Source organism: Parasteatoda tepidariorum, chromosome 9 (assembly GCF_043381705.1).
Source record: "Parasteatoda tepidariorum isolate YZ-2023 chromosome 9, CAS_Ptep_4.0, whole genome shotgun sequence".
NCBI lineage: Eukaryota > Metazoa > Arthropoda > Arachnida > Araneae > Theridiidae > Parasteatoda > Parasteatoda tepidariorum.
In genome coordinates this window covers 23759481-23765285 of record NC_092212.1, presented here as the reverse complement: position 1 = coordinate 23765285, position 5805 = coordinate 23759481, and the positions used below count along the sequence as shown (strand labels likewise).

General features: G+C 31.5%; 1 long non-coding RNA gene across 1 annotated transcript; it reads right to left on the bottom strand.

Moving 5' to 3' along the window:
- Positions 1 to 1046: 1046 nt before the first annotated feature.
- LOC122271019 (uncharacterized) lies at positions 1047 to 5464 on the bottom strand. The gene is made up of 3 exons (XR_006226116.2): positions 5330 to 5464; positions 2534 to 2646; positions 1047 to 1117 (listed from the first exon to the last, which is right to left on the bottom strand). It is a non-coding gene; the product is annotated as an uncharacterized lncRNA (long non-coding RNA).
- Between the last annotated feature and the right edge of the window lie 341 nt (positions 5465 to 5805).

The following is a 5805-nucleotide window of genomic DNA, read 5'->3' as shown; positions in this document are numbered from 1 at the left end:
CCGAACATTCATCAAAACTACGCCACTGCAACTATCATAATACCAGTAGTATTACTGAAATTAATTAAGCGTCATCTGCTTGTGATAGTTTTCCACGGTTCCCCTAAACAAATTATTATCTTTTCTCCATTGATTTTGATTTTTATTCAATATCTTATTTTTTTTATTTTAATTAATACAGATTACCAATAATACTATAAGATAATATACTATAAGATAGCACTATAAGATAGTAACTATAAGATAGTAACTATAAGATAGTAACTATAAGATAGTGTCAATAATAATAGGGAAATTTTTTACAATTTTCTCAATCTTTTCTGCATTGACTTAATTTTTTTTGCACGTGGGTGATTTTTTTATTTTAATTAAAACATATTACCAACATTAATTAAGCATCATTGGCGTCAATAATGGTATGACGAGTTAAACGAATTAACACCACTTTTTCATTCATTTTGCCATTCAATACATAGTTAATACTTTTCTTAAACTTTTAATTACGATTGATTTTAAATTATTAACTTCTATAGAAACAAGTTTTAATAGAATTACTCACTCTAAACAAAACAAACTCTGAGTTTCAGATAATTTTAGGAGTACTAATATTTGTCATAATGTTCCATGTATCACTTTAGCGTCGTTCATTGAATTCATCTGACACAGCGATTAAAATATAACTAAATATTACAGTGCATACATCAAATTCTTTTTAAAAAATTTTTTTTTATCAAATTGAGCTATAAGCTTGTGAATATTATTGATGTTATCCTTAAAATATTTGAACAACGTAATTGTCTATAGTTAGATTTAAAACAATGGTTAAGACTTAACCAATCAAATATTTAGCTCATCTTTCTTACACGGTTTGTATAAAAATGTTATCTCGACAGTGACCGTCCCTGTGCTTCGAACTATCATCATGCCAAATTTCATCGCTCTCAGTCGGATGTTTTAGGAGTATATAAAAAACAGACAGACAATCATTTATATATATATATATATATAATGATGTTATGAAATATGAAGAGATGAAGTATGAAAAAAAAAACTTACAAAGAACTGGAGGCTTCCCTAGTATCAATAAAGTCACAAATAATCCTTCTTTAATATCCACCTGAAGTTAAAATAAATGTCTTGAAAACATTCTTCGTGTAATTTTAAACAATGTAATCTATATTTTAATTAATAAGACAGCTGTTCTTATCTTAACTCATGGAGAGTGAACCGCAAGAGAGGCGGCATGGAATATTTGACATTACATTATATTTATTTATTGTTTAGTGGGTCTCATGAGGGCAGGATAGTCTGGTTGATAGGGCGTTCGTGAGAAGGGGAGTTCGAATCCGACCGGCAGAAGCACGTTAAATCTGCAGGGTCCCAAAGTCCTCAAAGTTCCTTTAAAAATTATGCCTCTGAGGGTACTGAATTAGAGATGGATCGTTCTCCGGTTTCTGTTAAAATTGTGATCTGTGGATGAATGAATGGACGTGGATCCAAGCTATAAACAGGTGTGACGTATTGCTGTGGCAGAAGTTGAATTTTTGAAAATAGGTGGCGCCACTGGAAAATAAGAACAATCACACCTCATCTGTCATAATGGCTGACGGCGACAACTGTGGGACTCATTTTTTTTTTTCCAAAGTGGTGATCTGCCTAACTAAAAAGTTGGGAACGCGTTAGTAAGAGAGTATCTTAGTGTATTCTCTCTTTTATCTATATAAACTATGCTAAGAAGAAACAAATCACTGATAGTTGAAAAAATCATAAAAATTACATAAAAGTAAAAAAAGTTACATTAAAATAAGTTTCGAGAATCATTATTTTGGCCAATCATTTTCAGAAGAAGATAATAATAACAACAGGTTTTTATATTTGCGTTACAACACTGAAAGTTGTCAGGAAAAAAAATACACTTATTACGCAAAGGTATTACAACAGCTACGAAGCTATTTTGATAAAAAAGATGAAAAAAATTATGCACAATAAAAGTTGATCATACATGTTCTTTTTTCTTTTTAATTGTATAAAGTTTTTAAAGCTTTCATGTCTGAAAAAAAATATGGAATTTTGCAAATACTTTCCAATTTTTGAGTTGAAACTTAATTTTTTTATTTTTAAAGTTAATATTTTGTGTGGTATGTTTAGTTGAAATAAGTGAGCATAGAACATAGTTTGGGATAAGAAATAGAAAAAAATGGCAAGCAGTGTTTTTTATTTTTATTTTGAAATCTTAATCGCAAAAGTCTCCTAATTAATTTTTCCCCTTCTTCTTTGAATGCATGTGTAATACAATGTGATCCAAATCGAAAGTAAAGAGATCTTTTAGTTTAAAATATTTAGCATATAAAAATAATTTTCAGCAGAAAGTGATAATGCTTACGAACTTTAATTTTTTTGAAGTATCGGTTCTATTTTTTTCTTCGTACATCTCCAAACAAATGTTACACTTTAAATCTATCAGGAAAACGTTACGACTTAAGAAAGTGAAATTTATGCTTGGACTAAAAAGTAAAATTGAAATGTCACTTACTAGAATGGTAGGTACTCTAACAGGGTTTAATTCAGAAGTTGAGTAAATGCTATTCAGAATGTTCGATTGAATACTCGGGACATTATCCCTGATTTTCATCAATATTGCTTCGTCTGAAAATGGAAAATATGATTTAAAGTCGATCTTCTTGTTTTACGCATGAATCTCAATATTTTTTGTTTACAATTTTAAACTACATTAAACGAAGTTTTTTTTGTTTTGCTCAAAAAATAAAATTTTTTTTAATAATAATAAAATTATAGTATTGAGATTATTTTTATTCATTTTTTTTGGTGAGTTGTATTACATCGGTGATATGGAAAAGAAAACATTAATAAAATCATCAATAAGATATCTGAAGAGACCTCTTCCCTCAATATCCTGCCATCCTGTATTTTAAGTTAAATTTTTGATGTTTTTTTTTCTAATACGTATTCTACAATATAATCTTTAAATTTTCAAAGAATGCAATTTTTTAATTTATAATGAAATAATAGTATTGAGATTATTTTTGTTCGCTTTTTTTTGATGAGTTGTATTTCATTTGAGAGATGGAAAAAAATCATAATAAAACCATCAATAAGATATCTGAAGAGGCCTCTTCTATCACTGTCCTGCCATCCTGTATTTTAGGTTAAATTTTTGATGCTTTTTTTTCTAATACATATTCTATAATATAATCTTTAAATTTTAAAAAGAATATAATTTTTAAAAATTTATAATGAAATAATAGTATTGGGATTATCTTTATTCGGCTTCATTTTGATGAATTGTATTTCATGGACGATATGGAAAAATAAAACATTAATAAAATCATCAATTAGAAATCACAAGAGACCTCTTGTTGTTTATAATTTATTACTTATAGAAATAAAATGCCAATATTTGATTAGTTATCATTTGCTTCAGAGTAATTAGAATTATATTATCGTATTATAGTTCTTGATACGGACTTACGTTTGCCGATCTGGTTAGGTTAGATGTATGTGTTTTTTGACGTATAAGTAATTGTAGTTGATTTGATACTGCATATTTTTATCTAAGGCGGATGTTAAGAACTTTTATCATAGCTTAAAAATTTAAAATGTGTAAAAAACATTTAATAAAGAGAATCTTAAAAGAAACATTCATCGTCATTGTATTTGTATCTAAAATTGTTTAAAATATTTATTCTAAATCGAACTATTCAATTCTATTTTTTTTTTTTAAAAAGACAATTTTCAAAAAATTTTGTTAATACTTCGTAGTAGTTAAAAAGTTTAAAGTAGTATTTTAGATGATTATAGACGCAAATATAGAAGATAAGTTCGAAACTTTGCGAGAAAGCGCTTGAAAGTTAGTTAAAATTCTTCCCCGACTCACAGTCAAAACGCACATGAATTGTTTTATTGGCAAAGAAACTCTCAAAAAAGGTAACCCTTTAACTTCGATAGTGACGTAATTTTGCAGTTGAGTTAGGAAACTGGTCACCGCCGATTAGCAATCGAACGGAAGAAGCGCGTTTCAGTTGCATAAGGGGAAAATACCGCACACCTTATATTGTGATTAGCTGATGATCCTGCATTTGAAATGTTTAGATTTTTTTTTAAGTAAGAGCCGTTTGAAAATAAAAACTAAACAAAAGAAAATTTTCAAGAAGTAAATTGATTTTCAGATTCTACATGCGTTTTTCTTTTTTTTTCAGCATAGTTGCCAAGTTTGTTTAAACACTTATCATGCCTTAAAACTAGATTTTGAATAACCTCTTCATACAAACTTGCCGCCTGCTAAGTTAACCAAGGGTTCACGGCCGTTTTTACTTATTCTTCATCGTTGTAGTGATTGCCGCCAAAATGAAGCTTGAAATATCGGAAAAGAAGAAAATCACTCAGCTCAAGGTCTAGACTGTACTGAGGGGTGGTTAAAAACTTCACATCCAGTCCCGCAGTGGTCTGATCGTTAAGACACGGTTCCCAGCAGATCACCGAAGTCAAGCATCACTGGCTACGGTCAGTGTGCGGGTGGGTGACCACTTGGATCAGCCTGCGTAGGGATCGAGGGTGTGCGGTACTGGTCCTCGTTAGCTGTTCTACCGTAAAGTGCTCGACTTCGCGTGCAGATTGTCGGGCTACCGAAGCGGGGGGTGCCACCCCCTCTGCAGAGGATCAAAATTGTGATGGCATGTCTTCGGATCATCCTGAGGGATGTTTCCCAGACCGTCGCCAATAGCCCATTATGCAGCTCTAGTGCGACGTAAATGAACAACAACACTTCACATCCAAATAAGTCCCATAAAGCTAAGATCTAAGCTGCGGCGAGAGTCATTGTCATAGTGTAGCAAAATTTCCTGTCAGCATGGCAGGGAATTTCGCTACTTCACAAATCTGCCAGTGAACGTATGCAGCAGACAGATTTTTTACCAACTAAAAACGCATCACTGACTCTATCTCGTGCGTGTCGTGTGATTTATTAAATTTGAACATTTTAAAGACACAGATCTGATCGTGCAGTATACCTACACAGCTGCCACTGAGAACAGTTGTTTCGAAGGAATGCCGGGACACGACGCAAGCACTCGTTGCGGCGCACACGTCACCTATAAGTGTGCACAACAGAACGGCCCTTGCTTAAAAAAACAACCTTCGTATCTAGCATCCTTTTATTTGTGAAAATTAAATAAAAAAAAATTAAAAGCATACTCAGCATTAAAAGAATTGTCTCTTCACGTCTTCCCAATTCGATAGTTGAGTTAGGTCGGGAGGGAAAAGGATTCTAAAACATAAATCATTATTTAAAAAAAAAAAAATACTGTTATACCTGCATTAAAACCAATAGTAACCCATAGATAGTCATCATCATTTTTGAAGCATCGTTGAACATCGAAAATGGATCTTCTATTTTTTATTTCAGTATCAAAGTTGAAAAAGTTGAATACCAATAACTCTGATACCTGCGGAAAAAAAATTGTGAAAGACAGATTTTATACACGATATATATTAATTCTTTATGCTAAAAACATATTTATATTTATTATATTCCCTGTTTGGAAAAGCAGAAAAATATTAAAATATTCCGAAACCAACACAATATCACTCGCATTTCAATATTTGTAATGTTTACTCAAATTACACTACTCTGGATAGCCTGGTTAGTACGATTGACTAGTGTTAGTGAGAACGAGAGTTAAATCCCCTCAGCCGAAGAATCCCAGAGTATTTAATGGTGCGACTGCTGCATGTTAAATCTACCGGGGTCACAAAGTCCTCCAAGTTCCTGCATTTTAATCATTCTCT